The sequence below is a fragment of the Mirounga angustirostris genome, unplaced genomic scaffold, assembly GCF_029215605.1.
Source record: "Mirounga angustirostris isolate CCGP_5_RB_7025 unplaced genomic scaffold, mMirAng1.0.hap1 SCAF_8, whole genome shotgun sequence".
Lineage (NCBI taxonomy): Eukaryota > Metazoa > Chordata > Mammalia > Carnivora > Phocidae > Mirounga > Mirounga angustirostris.
The window spans coordinates 45018662-45034972 of NW_026991716.1; the positions used below are offsets into that span (position 1 = coordinate 45018662).

General features: G+C 38.3%; 1 pseudogene; it reads left to right on the top strand.

Moving 5' to 3' along the window:
* Positions 1-14862: 14862 nt before the first annotated feature.
* On the top strand, positions 14863-16020 carry LOC123837309 (mediator of RNA polymerase II transcription subunit 7-like; annotated as a pseudogene).
* Positions 16021-16311: the final 291 nt, after the last annotated feature.

Below are 16311 nucleotides of genomic sequence, written 5' to 3' on the forward strand. Positions count from 1 at the left end.
TTGTAATTCCTACTCCAAGTAATGTCTATTCACATTCTTTGCTCATGAGGTAATTTTTTTTAAAGTGTTGTTGAATTGCTCTGATCCAGGTTCTTGACAAGACTCTGTCACTAACTCATATACCATAAAGTGAATCTCAAACTGTCTCTGTTACCATTTTTTTTTTCATCCTTCATGTAGCAGTGAGGATTCCTATCCATCTCAAGCAGTTGTTTGAAAGACCAGGCAAGAGAGTATATATGAAAGTACTTTATAAATCATAAAGAGATGAGAAATCTAGGCTATTAAAGAGCTATCAAAGTGACACATAGGGGGCAGGGATTTTTCCTTGGAAAAATTTGAAACTTCTGTATCAAAGTACAATAAATTATAAAAATGAAGACACACTATTTAAATAATAAAGTCATCAAAATGGTTATATCCTATCAACATTAGGAATCAGAAAATATTTTTAAATGGTTTATTTTAAATGATTTTATGTTTACAAAAGTTGCAAAGATAACAGAGTTCCTTATTACCTTTCATCCAGTTTCTTTCTAGTGTTAATATCTAACATAATCATAGTACAATGGCCAAAACCAGGAAATGAACACTGGTACAATACTGACTAAATTCCAGACATTTACTCTAGTATCCTGCCCTGTTTCTGTCCCAGGGTTCGATCCAGGATCCATGTTGCATTAAGTCATCATGCTTTCTTGGTCTCCTGTAACCTGTGACAGTTTCTCAGTCTCTTCTTGTCTTGCACAACCTTGATGGTTTTGAGGAGTACCAGTTAGATGTTCTGTAGAAAGCCCCTCAATTTGGATTTGTCTGGTGTTTGTACATGATTAATCTGGAGTTATGGATTTTAGGGTTAAATACTACAGAGATGAAATGTGCTTCTCCTCCTATTATATCAGAGTTTACATGATATCAATATGTTTCTTTACTGATGATGTTAACCTTGGTTACTTGGTTAAGGTAGAGAAGAGTTTTAATGTTTAAAAATATTCATTCTCCACAGTCTTGCCAAGAAAAGATTATATCCCAAATATATTTTCCTAAACTTACTAATAAAATGAGTGCAGTAACTGCTATCGCCTTGTACAAAACTAAAATAAGGAATAAAACAGAAAGAGGAGATAGTAGAGGGGGAGGGCAGGGGACAGAAACTTGGATCTGGGTTCCAGGGAGATCCCACCCCAGTAGTATGTTGGCCGTTGGGCCCGAGAGAGTGCACAGCTCAAATGAAAGGGAAGTCATGTAGAGCAGGCATGGTCTTGAGCAAGCTGTTTTTCAAAGATAAGGTTGGAACCGAAGGTCTTCCTGGAAAATAAAACAGGCCTTTAATTTTTTTTTCCTTCCAGAACTTGGTCTCCTTCCCCACCACATTTTATCAATGTGCGTCAGCTTGCTGAGCTTTAGGCACTAATGCATCTTTAGAGCAAGTATTTGATGCCCTTTTTAACATCTACTGGTACCTGATACTTGCCAGGCTCTCTACACATGCTAATTATAATCCTTAAAAACAGTCCAGCAAGGTAAGTTTGTTTCTTATTATCATTGTACACAAATAGGAAAACCAAGAAACGAAATGACTTCCAAAGTCTTATATCATTTATTTTATTTTATTTTATTATTTTTTTTTTTATTTGAGACAGAGAGAATGAGAGACAGAGAGCATGAGAGGGAGGAGGGTCAGAGGGAGAAGCAGACTCCCTGCCGAGCAGGGAGCCCGATGCGGGACTCGATCCCGGGACTCCAGGATCATGACCTGAGCCGAAGGCAGTCGCTTAACCAACTGAGCCACCCAGGTGCCCTGAAGTCTTATATCATTTAGAAAATTCCAGGACCCAAATTAAAATGCAAGTCTGTCTGACTCTGAAACTGTTGTTCTTTTTCTTTGGCTAACCAATTTTGGTTCTCTGCTACTTACTCTCTCAGGTATTACTCACATCCTAGAAAAAATGCTCGCCTTCATAGAAATATAAACAATTGTATATGTATATATGCATATGTATGTATATTTATGTTCATTTTTAGTTTCTAAATTATAAAAGCTATAAACAAATTTGTCCTTTTAAAAATGATTCATACCACATGGAACCCCATAAAATAAAAATGAGCATCTACCGATTCACTTCCACTCCCATATCAATAGTTTGGTGTTCATCTTTCTGGTCTCCTTCTATACATTTATGTTTTTATATACACATATCTTATTTTTTAAATGTCAGCATCACAATATAATATACTTTATTAAAAACTTAACCATATGTCCTGGAGTATGAGTTTTACCTCTTTTTTAAAAATTTATTTTTATTATTTTTTTTTAAATTGAACCATAGTAGACACACAATGGTACCTTAGTTTCAGGTGTACAACATAGTGATTAAACAACTCTATATGTTATGTGGTGCTCACCCCAAGTGTAGCTCCCATCTGTCACCACACAACTGTTACAATACCATTGACTATTTTCTCTTAACTCTTTATTTCTTAAGATGGTAAAAAATATTTCATAGTATAGACGAACCATGTTTTGATATTTTAACAGAGGATCACTAAAGATTCTTATTAAAAGATTACAAGTCTAAGGATAAAAACTATACTCTGAAACTTCAGCATTATAACCAGCTAGGAAAGGAGATGCTTGAAAGCCTTTCGGAGAGTGTAGTATATAGATCAGTTCCCAGTACCTCAGGCCTTGAATCCAGCCTGCCTGGCTTCTTATCCCAGCTGCAATGTTTACTTTGTATGTGAACTTGGGTTAAGTCTAATTCTGTGACTGGTTTTGTTCTCTGGAAAATGTGGATTAATAATTACTTCATAGAGTCATAATGAAGTTATAGTGAGGGTTCTAAAAGTAGTGCATATGAAAGACTTAGAACAAAGCCTGGGGGGCATCCAGGTGGCTCAGTCGGTTAAGTGTCCAACTCTTGGTTTCCCCTCATGCCATGATCTCGGGGTTGTGAGATTGAGCTCTGCGTCAGGCTCCATGCTCTGTGTGGAGTCTGCTTAAGATTCTCTCTCCCTCTTCCTCTGCCCCTCTCCCTACCTCCCTCTCTAAAAAAAAAAAAAAAAAAAAAGAAGAACAAAGCCTAGGACATAATATGGGCACAATAAATGTAACTATTGCTCTTATTAACTATTGCTTCCCTCTGTGGAAACTCAAGTTAGGATGGATATTTCCGATTCTCCCCAACCCACTTGGGCAGTTTAAGCCTGTGGCCTGGGCTTTGTCAATTGGATCCTCATATCTGGAATTAGATAATTTGGCAACAGTTATGCAAAATGCACAGGAATTGACACCCTGGGGGCTGGTTGTGAAGAGCAAAAATGGTGGCTTTTTAACTAGAATAAACTAGAATGTTCCTGTGCTGTCCTCTGCCTGTGAATCAGCTTGCCTTGGTGGGGCTTGTTTTCTGACCTTTAGTCTCCAGCCTTCAGTTAGTTTTGTGAGCTGCTCAGTACTCTTCCAATGAATCCCATTTTCTCCTTAAAAAAGATTTAATTTCTGTAGTTTGCAACTAAGAAACTTGATGTTTCCACATCCTCTTTATACCCTCCTATTTTATTTTTATTTTTTTTTAAATTTTATTATGTTATGTTAGTCACCATACATCATTGGTTCTTGATGTGGTGATCCACGATCTATTGTTTTCGTGTAACACCCAGTGCTCCATGCAGTACGTGCCCTCCTTGATACCCATCACTGGGCTAACCAATCCCCCCTCCCCCCTCCCCTCTAAAACCCTGTTTGTTTCTCAGAGTCCATAGTTTCTCATGGCTCATCTGTCCCTCCAATCCCCCCCCTCAATTTTCCCTTCCTTCTCCTAATGTCCTCCATGCTATTCCTTACATTCCACAAATAAGTGAAACCATATGATAATTGACTTTCTCTGCTTGACTTATTTCACTTAGCATAATCTCCTCCAGTCCCATCCATGTTGATGTAAAAGTTCTCTTTATACCCTTCTTTAATCTCACTATTCATTCAAAACATTTACTGAAGACTTCTTATATATTGACAGTAAAGCTGGAACATGTGATATTGCTCCTCCTTAATAAATTCAAGAATGTATCTAGGAAATGCACATTCACATTAGAATACCCTGACCAAAGTGCAATGGGTTTTTGGATCTATCACTGGATTTGGGGCATTTTTACAAGTCTGAATCATGAGATTGTTTATCTACAAACACACACAATTCTAGAGGGAAAAAGTCACTTTAAGCTAACCAAGAAATTAAGTGGCTACTTATCAACATTTCTAACAGTTTTTTGAATTCAACATTTTTTTTTTCTCAACTATTTTTCATGTGGGAAAAGTTGTACCAGCAGGTGTTGTCTGGGTGTAATAACTTGGCAATTTCTGTTCATGTTTGAATTTTTTGGGAAGTCCTTATCAAACTGGCATTGGATTATTCTTTTGGCTAAGGCAATCTCTTTATTTCCAATGAATGCCTTCTGCCTCATCATGCCATACCATCAGCCTAAGACTGTGACCCTCTGATCCGATGCAAACCCAACTTCTCATCTACTAAAAGGAAGCTTCAGATTAAATGTCCTTATATGATTTTATTTTTTTATGTCAGCTCCCAGCTTTAAAGATTAGCTCACTTAACACCTGGCCTTCCAGGAACTACTTGACCCATTTATTAAGACCATTTGTGGTCTGAAGCTCTTAACTGTCCATGACTTTTAGATTCTTGGCTCTGCTGTATTTTGATTCTTTTTCAGATCAGTGAATGTAAATGCTGCTGCTATGGAGATGATACAACACACTGATCAACAGAAAATGATTGCACTGAAGGTCTTCTGATACCAGCCTCTAGTTTACAGCCCCTATACTTCTGCCCATCAGGAACTAGCCAGCCAGCTTAATAAAAGATGTTCGATGTTGAATATACATGATAAATATAGGTTTTTTTTTTTTTTAAGATTTATTTATTTATTTAAGAAAGAGAGCATGAGCAGGGGGAGGTACAGAGGGAGAGAATCCATTGAGCACGATAAATATAGGGTTTTTTTTTTAAGATTTATTTATTTATTTATTTAAGAAAGAGAGAGAGCATGAGCAGGGGGAGGTACAGAGGGAGAGAATCCATTGAGCACGGAGCCCAATGCAGGGGCTCAATCCCACAACCCATGAGATCATGACCTGAGATGAAACTGAGAGTCAGACACTCAATAGACTGAGCCATGCAGGCACCCCCACAATAAACATAGTTTTTAAATAATATTGTGGCTTATGGTGACTACTTTTTATGAGGGAGCCAATGGATAAAGGCAGGCGGCAGGAAGAAATGAGGAAGTTTACAAATATATAGCATAAAAAAGGAGACTCATGGGCATTAAATTAATCTAAAACAATGTTCCTTTTATTGACTTTTCACCCATAAGGATTGTTTTCCTTTGGGAGGTTTATTCCTCCTTGATAGCTTTGGGGCACTCTAAAACTGTATATATAGATCATATATATAATTATAATTACAATTATACCATATATAATTATATGATTGTAAATTATAATTATAATATAACTGGTATATATTATACAATATAAAGTATAATTATAAATATGATTCCTATATTTTTCTATTTTCCAAAGTTTCTAAGACTACTATGCATTTTTACAGTAATAAAAAAACTAAAAACATTATTTTAAAATATTGATAGGTTATAGAGATAAGAAGGGATATAAGTTAAAATCTTTGCAAACTGTAGCTCAAAATGATTTTTTATTTCTCATTAGTGGAAAAGATAAAATACCTGGAATTTAAATCTTGAAGCCAAGTAAAAATATTTAAAAACCTTAATGTACCTTATCTAGCTCGGGAATAACTTCTAACTTTGAAAAATTCTGTGCCTTAAAGTATAACTTGACTCATTATCTAATTTCTAGTCCTATAACAAAATTCACTTGTTATACAAATAAGTAAACACATAAACTTAGTCTTTAATATTTAGACCGAGAAATAAAGAAATTGTTTTCAGTTCATTAATACATTGATGACAGACTCTTCAGTTGCAATGTAACTAAATCATCATTAATAAAACGATAGATGGTATTGTCTCAGAAAAATAGATCTATATCATCCTCTGTACCATTATGTAGGCAAATGGGAATATCAACCTAATGGAAAGCTTTTTCGGATTTGGAGCAAATCTGTGTTTGGCTTGTAGCTGCTATTAAAGGGAGAGTCAAGTATTTGGGGAAAAAAATAGAAGAGTGATGTGGAAAAGTGAAATGTTCCTAAATAATTTATAAGTCAGATAAAAATCAGACCATGAACACAGACAGCGTATAAAGAAGAGACTGTTCTTATATGTACTATTTGTGAATATTTTAAAAGTCCATTTGTGAGACTTATGCCTAGTAAATGGATATTCATGAAATGACCCTTTCTTGACCATGGAAGATCTACAGTTATCTCCAATTTAAGTTGAAAATTAAGAGGCTAAATATACTGTTATCACACAATCCAGGAATTCCACTTCTGGATATAAACCCCAATGAAATGAAAGCAGTGACTAGAACAAATATTTGCATATTAATGTTCATAGCAGCATTATTCACAGTACCAAAAAGTAGAAACAACCAAATATCCACTCATGGATGAATGGATAAACAAAATGAATATTACCTTAAGAAAGAATAAAATTCTGATAGATGCTACAGCATGGATGAACCTTGAGCACATAATGCTTAGTGAAATAAACCAGATACAAAAGGACCAATACTGTATGATTCCAGTTGTAATATATATTAATCTGCTTTGGAGATCCAGAATTAATATTGGATTGATATATCAATGGATAATGGAAACTGGGATCCATTTTTATTAATTCATTCATATATGGGTGCTGTGACTGTTTTGATTGGAAACAAACAACTGAACCAAAAATTGGTCAGTGTGGCATTTTCAGCTACATTAATGTTGAAACAAAAACAAACAAAAATCATGTGGATGGGTGACAGTTGAACAATAATTTAGCTGCTTATTGTTTATTCATATGACTTCACTGCATGGTATCTAAAAATACAAATCATTAGTTGTTTACCACCATTCTGTGTGAGGATCTGTCCTTAGTATTAAATATTCACCAAACTATATACAATCTGGTAGCTTTAGGATGTATTGATTGAGAAGATGCATAATAAAAAAGCTAGTGAGACTTCCATTCCATTTTTCTGTGCACTTGTATTTAATTATTTTATCATAGGAGTATATGCACATGTCCTGTATTTCAGTTCATATTTACTAAAGCTGAGGCTTGTTATTGAACTTATCTAAAGGCAACTTAAAGGCAAAATGAGGTGGGCGCCTGGGTGGCTCAGCTGGTTAGGCGACTGCCTTCGGCTCGGGTCATGATCCCAGGGTCCTGGGATCGAGTCCCGCATCGAGTCCCGCATCGGGCTCCCTGCTCTGCGGGGAGCCTGCTTCTCCCTCTCCCACTCCCCCTGCTTGTGTTCCCTCTCTCGCTGTGTCTCTCTCTGTCAGATAAATAAATAAAAAATCTTTAAAAAAAAAAAAGGCAAAATGAGGAGAGAACTATTTTTGTTAGTTATCGTGCAAATATAAACCTACTTCTTCCATGGTCTTTAGAAAGTCATGGACGGAGAAGCTTTGAAGTTAAAATGCAATAAATGTATTCACTCATTCATTCCCTCATTCATTCTTTCAAAAATTGCTTATAAGCCAAGGATCTAGGGATACAATATGAAATAAGACAGAGATGCTCTCCTCATGGTACTTTGGTGGGAAAGACAACAAACAAAACATTTTATCATATTATTTTAGCAATAATAGTAATAGCAAGTGGGTAAGTGTGTTTACATGTGTGCGTGCACACGTGCGTGCGTGTGTGTGTTGTGGGGAGAAGGAGGGAGAGAGAGGGAGAGAGCTTGAGAGAGAGAGAGAGAGAGAGCGATTGGTGGGGTTGGGAGAAGAGATATTGGGGAAAATCTGGTGAGGTGACCAATATTTGAGCAAGTTTGTATTCTACACCCGATTCCAATATGTGGTGGGTTTTTCACACCAATAGGCAATTCTTGAATTCCAGCTGGTGTCCTACAATTCAATTCACTTCTGTTACTGTCTAGAGGAACTAGCACCAGAGTCTACAGATTAAGGGCTCAGTGCCATTAGACTGACCACCTTTCACTTCGGATGCTGATCACAAGCCCAGGTTATCACCTGTTTCTGACCACCAGTTATACATTGAAGGCTCCAAGGACTCCCTCCTTGGATCCAATTAATATGCTAGAGAAGCTCACAGAATTCAGAGAAATATTTTACTCACCTAAATCATGGGTTTATTATAAAAGGACATATAAGTCAGGAACAGCCATATGGAAGAGCTGCATAGGGTAACATATGGGGAGAGGACAGGGAGCTTCCAAGCTTCTCTGTGTGTGCCACATGCTTAACAACCTAGAAGCTCTCGGAACCCTGTCCCTTTAGGGTTCTATGGAGACTTTGTTATATAGGGATGGTTGATTAAATCAATGACCATTCACTAGCCTCTGTCCCCTCCTGGAGGTTGGGGGCGAGACTGCAAATTTCTACCCTCTAATCACATGACTCCACTGGCAGCCAGCCCCTATTCTTAGGGGCAGTCCAAAAGTCACCTCATTTATGTAACAAGATACATTGATGTCTCTCATCACTTAGGAAATTCCAAGGGTTTTAGGAGGCATAATACCACATGTCACCCCCTTGTCTTTGAGAAAAGATCCCTTATAGCAAAACAGTCATAAAAGTTAAAAGATACTGGCACATTACTAGAATCTCATTCAGTCATTAATAACTATTCCAGTTCATCATCATATCATATGAAAATGCTGCGCAGGGCAGGCCCACTCAGGTTTGCAGGCTTCCATTCGATCTTGTCAGCTTCCAAAAGCAAAAGTGGTCTCAGTAATGATACGGCTTACCATTTCAGGCATCTGGTATAACGAGTTAAGGGACAATAGTGTAATATTGAATTTCCCTCATTACATAACCCACATATTCGTTTCTTCCTTATGAATCATTCCTATTTCCAGCACTGTGGTTGCAGCCCTGGTCCTGTGACCACTACATCAGGGCAGGGGTGGGGAGAAGGTTGAGGTGATGTGGGGAAGATAATTTTAAGAGTATAGTTGTTATACCAGAGTCCTCCCCCTTTGGCAAGATTTGCATTGTCATGCTAACATTCTTCACCACTTCCTCTTCAGATCCACCAGAAAAAAACAGAAATCTAGTGGGGCACTCTCTTCTTTTAAATTTAATTTTATTATGTTATGTTAATCACCATACAATACATCATTAGTTCTTGATGTAGTGTTCCATGATTCATTGTTTGCGTATAACACCCAGTGCTCCATTCAATACTTGCCCTCCTCAATACCCATCACCAGGCTAACCCATTCCCCCACCCCCTCCCCTCTTGGGTGGTGGGGCACTCTTTAGGGAGCACACACTTGTGAAAACCAGCCCTTTGCTTGTATCTCTTGTTTTAGGCAACCAGTGTTTTATTTGCTCATTCCAATTCTCTATTTACACCTCTGAGGGGATATCTCTCTGCCCATTGTTGGATTTCATGGACACTGAGTCAGTGTCTATTCCTGTCAAAACTCATTTGTAGCCCCAAGGCTACCGGTAACGCTAGCTGTGATCAGGGCCTTCCCACAAGGGAATCTGTCACAGCCCACCGCAGTCTCTGTCTCCCTTGTTGGCAGACAGAACAGTTCTTCGTGGCATTTGGTGCCTCGAGGTGCAATAGGACTGTGACTAGATTCAGCCCATCTCTGCCCTACTGCCTTACCCCCATGTTCACTTATTTCATGGACCCACGTGGCCACCTCAGGGGAGCGCATGGGATGTCTGCTGTCAATTCTAGTCACTTTCCAGACTTAGAAAGTACTTCTTCTAATGAGCATCAACGTGTCCTGTGAAAATGCAGCCCTCTGATTTCCACAGAGCCATGCTCCATAAGGTCATCCCTTTAAAATGCCAGGTTTCCATTGAGTCTCTGCCTGGCCACGTGGCCAAGCCATTGACCACTGCCTATGAGTCAGTAAAAACCCAAACAGACTTTTCCCACTGTTCAGTTCTTCCATCACTGCTAGGAAAACCAAGGATTTCACTGCTAGGATCATCAAGCTGATCTCTCTTATCTTTTTCGATCAGAGTGGTGGATTTATAAACAGGATGCTGTTGTTCATTCACTTTGGAACTGCCATCCACAAACCAAGCAGCTCTGTCAGTCAGTCAGGAGCTCTTTGTAGACATTGCCTAAGGGACCATGGAATCCAGCAGCTCCTCACACAGGATACTGGATACCACCATGCCCACTAGAGGTTTCTCTGACATCATCAACTTGATTCAGGTTTCAAAATCACTTTATGTTCTTCAGTCTGGGGTAGCAAGGTAGTAAGTGCCATTCAAGTGGAAATTCTCAACCTCAAGCCCCAGTGACCATCGCTGGAAGGTGCTCATGGGCCTTTGTTCTAAACTGCAGTCTAGGCTCCACATAAGCTATTACACAGAGAATTTGTCTCCACCCTTGCTCCAGCTATGATTCCACACTGTGTGGGCTTGCATAATCTTCCTAATTCTCATTTAGCATGTCCAGTAAACATCGCTTGAGGGGCTGATTTACATGCCTTCTGTTTTACAATACTTGATGGGGGAAATATTCTCCAATCAGAAACAATGTCTATCCCCATAATCTATTCAGGTAAAAGATACACAACCGCTTCACATAAAGCCAGTTCAAATATGTCAATTCTCCTACAAACTTTTACCTTAGTTTCATCAACTTACATCCCTAGCTACAGTCTCCTTTAGGACTTCAACAGGTTTTGGTTTTACCATACTAGGTCAGGGAACTGTTGCCCCTATGACATAATATCCATTCCCATAAGACATTCAGCTAAAGGAGACACAACTTCTTTATATAAAGTTTGTTAGGGGCACCTGGGTGGCTCAGTCGTTAAGCATCTGCCTTTGGCTCAGGTCATGATCCCGGGGTCCTGGGATCAAGCCCCACATCGGGCTTCCTGCTGGGCAGGAAGCCTGCTTCTCCCTCTCCTGCTGGTGTTCCCTCTCTCACTGTGTCTCTCTCTGTCAAATAAATAAATAAAATCTTTAAAAAAAAAAAAATAAAGTTTGTTAAACATTCCAATTTTCATAATCCTATCAATCATTATATTCTTATGTTCTCTCAGTCTAATTGTAGTCCTGGTCAGGGCTTCACCAATGGGCTTTTGGACCACAATTCATGGGACTCCTATATCAAGGAATCCTGGAAACTTCTCTTCTCCACCCCATTTGACCATTTTACCTATCTTGTGCAAAAGGCTTTGAGTCCCCAGCGTGGGGTTGAGCCAAGTGACTCCGGCCTTTTTATCAACCTTTAACTTAGTCAATCTGCCTATTCACTGCTCCAAGTGATTATTGGTCAAGTTTCTTATAGTAATTTCCACCTTCCAACTTTTAAAATTTCTTCCAACAGGGATAAATAGAGCTTATTTATTTGGGGCCCTTTGACATCAGGAGACCAGTGGGGAGTCCCTTTGGCAGCACTGTATCAAAACCTTTGTTTTAACCCCGTCAGTGTCTGTTTTATTTATCCCTGATGGCAATGCTTCTTTCACTCCCTAGAACACTATCTTTCTTTGGTAAACAACCGCTCTCACACCCTTCACTATTAAATATGGTTTTCTTTGTGAAACCTCTCCAGAACTCCTAGATAAAGTTAGTCATCTTTCTCTCTGTTTCTAAGCACACCCCCCCGCTGTTTACATTTCACATTTTAATATCATTAACTGACAATAAACACTGTCTTTCTTATAGGACATGAACAACACCAGGGCAGGAACTAGATTTCATTTCTCCTTGTGTCCACAGCACAGACCATACTGTCTGACCTATAGCATTGGTTGAATTAATGTTTAGTGATATGAAGAGAGGAGGAGGGAAGGATGAAATAAAATGCAGATAAATGTAAAATGTAGAGAGAACACAGTACCAAAAATGTGAGTGCGAATGAGGATTATTAGATTCTTTATTGAGAATATTAGGTTACACTGTAGAGAGGTTTTATGTTTTGTCTCTCACAGTACAAAACCCCTAATAGAGATCAGAGGGACTGATTTATATACAGTTGAAAGGATACAGAGACTACTGATGTAAAAAGAAAAACTACATATAAATAGCTCTTTTTTTATAATTTTGTTCAGGGTTGGCTATTGTTTTAAGGTTGTTCTGGGCCATGTTGCTTAGAGTCAGTTTTCATCTTAGTAGATGACAAGAGCATCACATATGTTGGGACCAAGGGCAAGCAGCCCCAAAATGTCCCATTTGGGCATATTGACTATTTTGAATTAAAAGATACTTAAGAGGGGCCCCTGGGTGGTTCAGTCGTTAAGCATCTGCCTTCGGCTCAGGTCATGATCCCAGGGTCCTGGGATCGAGCCCCACATCGTGCTCCCTGCTTGGCGGGAAGCCTGCTTCTCTCTCTCCCACTCCCCCTGCTTGTGTTCCCTCTCTTGCTGTCTCTGCCAAATAAATGAATAAAATCTTAAAAAATAAATAAATAAAAGATACTTAAGAAACAGCCAGTGCAAGAAGAACACTCTGCCAGCCTCTTTGTCTTCCGAAAGCAGGAGATAAATCTCCCATGTCAAAGGAACTATTCCTGTACCAGGAGATAAAGAGATATCCTTATTACCACAGATCTGGAATTCAGAGCTGAGAAGGCTGTATTAACAAACCACATACTTGTATTAATTTATTACTGCAGCTCAAATGTTCATTAGATGTTTTTACTGATCGCAGCTCCCAAGCATAAGTTATCTTTGTTCTGCCAATTTCTCACAGATTTATTGTTTCTTTGTCTAAAATGTATAAAAACTTCATGCCTTGTTCATTTCCATAAATCTCAATTTCATTATTGGGGCTCTGTGCACACATAATTAAATTTGTTTTTTATTCCTGTTAATCTGTCTCATGTCAATTCTTAGACTAGCCAGAAGAACCTGGAGGGTATAAGGATAATTTTCTTCCCCAACATGTGATAATTATATTAATCATGAAGTCCAAACTCTTTTATTTAAGTATGAAAGCACTGAGGCACAAGGGAGTTAAGTGACATACCTGTGTTCCTTATTCTTAAGAGAATTTGATTCTGTGCAAAACTGGGAGACTCCTGACGTCCATCTTCCTTTGAGTTCTTTCTAGAAAAAATTATAAAATCCTCACTCCCTAATATGATATACAAAGAAGTTTAAAACATGATTGCTTCCAACGGTTGAATTTACCTCAGTCTGGATGCCAAATTTTACATCTGGAGTTGAGGCTTGCAATCTTTAAGCAATGTGTGCTATTTGTTTATTTTCACTCTTGTGTAGTGCTTTGACGAGAAAGTTGCAGCCAGACGATTTGCATTATTGGAAGAAAAGAGAAATTGAGGGCAAAAAAGCCTAGAAGAAAGTGAAAAAAAAATATCTTGAGAGTAGGAATTTGCTCTACTGTTTCTTTAGTCTTTATCATTTTTTTGTAAATTGCCTGTTAATTGCCTAAAGTTAAAAAGCAATAAAATAAAAAGAATAGTAAACAAGAAGATATCTAGGTGAGTTGATAATAATTCCAAGCTTTTCCTTGGGCTGACAGGGGAAAAATCAGAGGTAGAATTACATAGACATAGAGATAAAGATAGATAGATGGGGGGGATAAAGGAGAGGGTAGAAGACCAGGATGAGTTTGATCTGACACTCATTTGCCTCTCCTATGGGCATGAACCCAACAGCTGTATGCCATCTGTTTTTCTATGTAAACTTATGGTGTCCCTGACCGTAAGACTATAAGCCTCCTACCTAGTGGTGCCCCGTTCCCTGTGATCATAAATTACTACTCACTTTCATTTGAAGTCTCCAGTTCTGAAGATCACCTAAATGCCAATAAGAGTTGATGCTTGGTAATAACAACACGATTTATTAAGCTTCTTTCATGGTCATAAATCTCTTTAAATGCTGCGTTAGTAATTATTTTTTAAGGTTAAAGAGATTTCTATAATCAGCAGTTATTACCAAATTAATCCACGAATGAATTGATGAATATAGTGGTCAGTATGTGCCTGACATCATTCAAAAGATTACTTATAAACCACATGGGCCCTGCAGCAATCTCAGCTCTTAAACTGGTGCTTGGCACAGAGTAAGGAAACCACAAATATTGGTGGAGTGAATAAATTTGGACACAAAAACTTGAGACTCTTTTGTCACAATAGTGTCATCAAGGAACAAAGAAAAGGAAGAACATTTGAGGAAAATGAACTAAAGAGAAAAAGGGGAAAGGCCAGAAAGTAGGCAAAGATATACTGAGAAAATGATATTTTGGGAGAATGCACTGTCCACTCTTCAGCACATATCACTTTCTTATTCCCAACACTATCTGCCCTGATACATATTGTTATCTTGTTAGTAATTAAAATAATTATTGAAATTATTAGAATAATTCAAACTTAATAATTCAATTACTTTAAAATGTGCTTATTTAAAAATTTAATGGCTAACATTTTTAATAAACTTTTTCAAATTTGCCTCTCATTCTTGATCTCATGAAGCTTGATCACTTGGATATTAAGAATTCCATAAGAAAACATTCTGCTTTAATTTGAATAAATTGCCTAACTGGTTTGAGTTGCAATAAAATTGCTTTACTGTGGGCTTTGGTCACTATGCTCAGACCTAAGTTAGAGGAGGAAATCATGGTAGATGAAGGAAAGAAGAAAGAGGGGTTTGATTTATTCTATAAAACATGAGCAACTGTCGAAAGTGGATTAACACAATATTAACTAAGTTAAGGTCTGACTGCCATACGCAGAATGAATCAGGAGGTGGGGGCCAAGAATGAAAGCAGAGAGACCAGTTATTGCAGTGACAGACCAAGAGATGATAATGGTTTGGTATAGGTTTATAGCAGCAGAAATGGAAGAAAATGCATTAAATGGGGAATTATCCCTCAGGGAAAGCCAACATGATTTACTGATAGACTGGATATGGCATGTGAGTAAAAGAAAGGAATTTTTATTTATTTTTTTAAAAATTTATTTGAGAGAGAGAGAGTACACACAAGCAGGCAGAGGGAGAGGGAGAAGCAGGCTCCCCACTGAACAGAGAGCCAGATGTGGGACTCGATCCCAAGACCCTGGGATCATGACCTCAGCCAAAGGCAGATGCTTAACCAACTGAGCCACCCAGGCACCCCAAGAAAGGAATTTTTAAAAAGCATCAGTGGCTTCTTCCTGGAGGAGGAGGCCAGAAGTCTGTTGGTGGTGGTGGTCAATGAGGTTGCCAGTGTAGACAGAGATCTGGGGTTCTGGCTCTTCCACAACAGGTGAGCCACAGCATGTGTATGCCCTTTCACCCCCTCTGATGCAGCACATCAAGGAGTATACAGATAAAAATATTCAGGAAGGCCCAACTGTCAAGCCTACACCTCCAATAAAAAAGAGTTACATGATGTTTGGCATCAGTTCCAATGTGGTGATCTTAGCATCTGCCCTGCAGACGGGACGTCAAACAGCATCATCCTATGCAGTTTGGTCATGAGAATGAACTGAGAAAACTCAATATTGGTTTCTTAGACCTCTTAGATATTTTGATAAGGAGCCCTGGGAATATAAAATGAAAAGAGAAACCTGGAAGATCTTAAGCTGCTTTTTGTAGGTGTGTAGCACATTGAGAGAGACCTTGAGAATCACAGTGAAGGTGCAGAAATATTAACGTGTTGAAATAGTTACGTCTTTCAAAAGCATCTGCAACGAGTCATTGAGATGATTCACAATTGTTTGGCTTCTTTGCCTGATGATTTGCCCCATGTAGAAGAAAGGATGAGAGTAAAAATGGAAGCAATGGATGCTGGTGATAGAACTGATCAGAATGAACTACAGAAAGAAAATTCAGCTCGTAGGAGAGACCAGATGATAAAGAAAGATGCTGCCTTGTGTGTCCTAATTGATGCAATGAACCAAAGACAGTGAAGGATGTTTCTTTTTCTTCTCGCTTTTCTTTCACTCTTTAAGTATATAGCATCATGTATCAGTTAATTTGCTTTTGGGCAGCCTTCAAAGAGTTATCACTAGAAGTCACATAAATGTCTTTACTCTCCAGCCTTATGAATTATGAGATGTCACAGGCAGTAATTGCACTTTATGGCAAACAGGCAGACTAGTGCACCTGCATTAAGTGTAATCACCTTAAAAAACAAGGTATTTGCAGCTATTGTGCGGAACGTTTCTGTTTTTGGAGTTGCAGTATCACATTAAAGATAT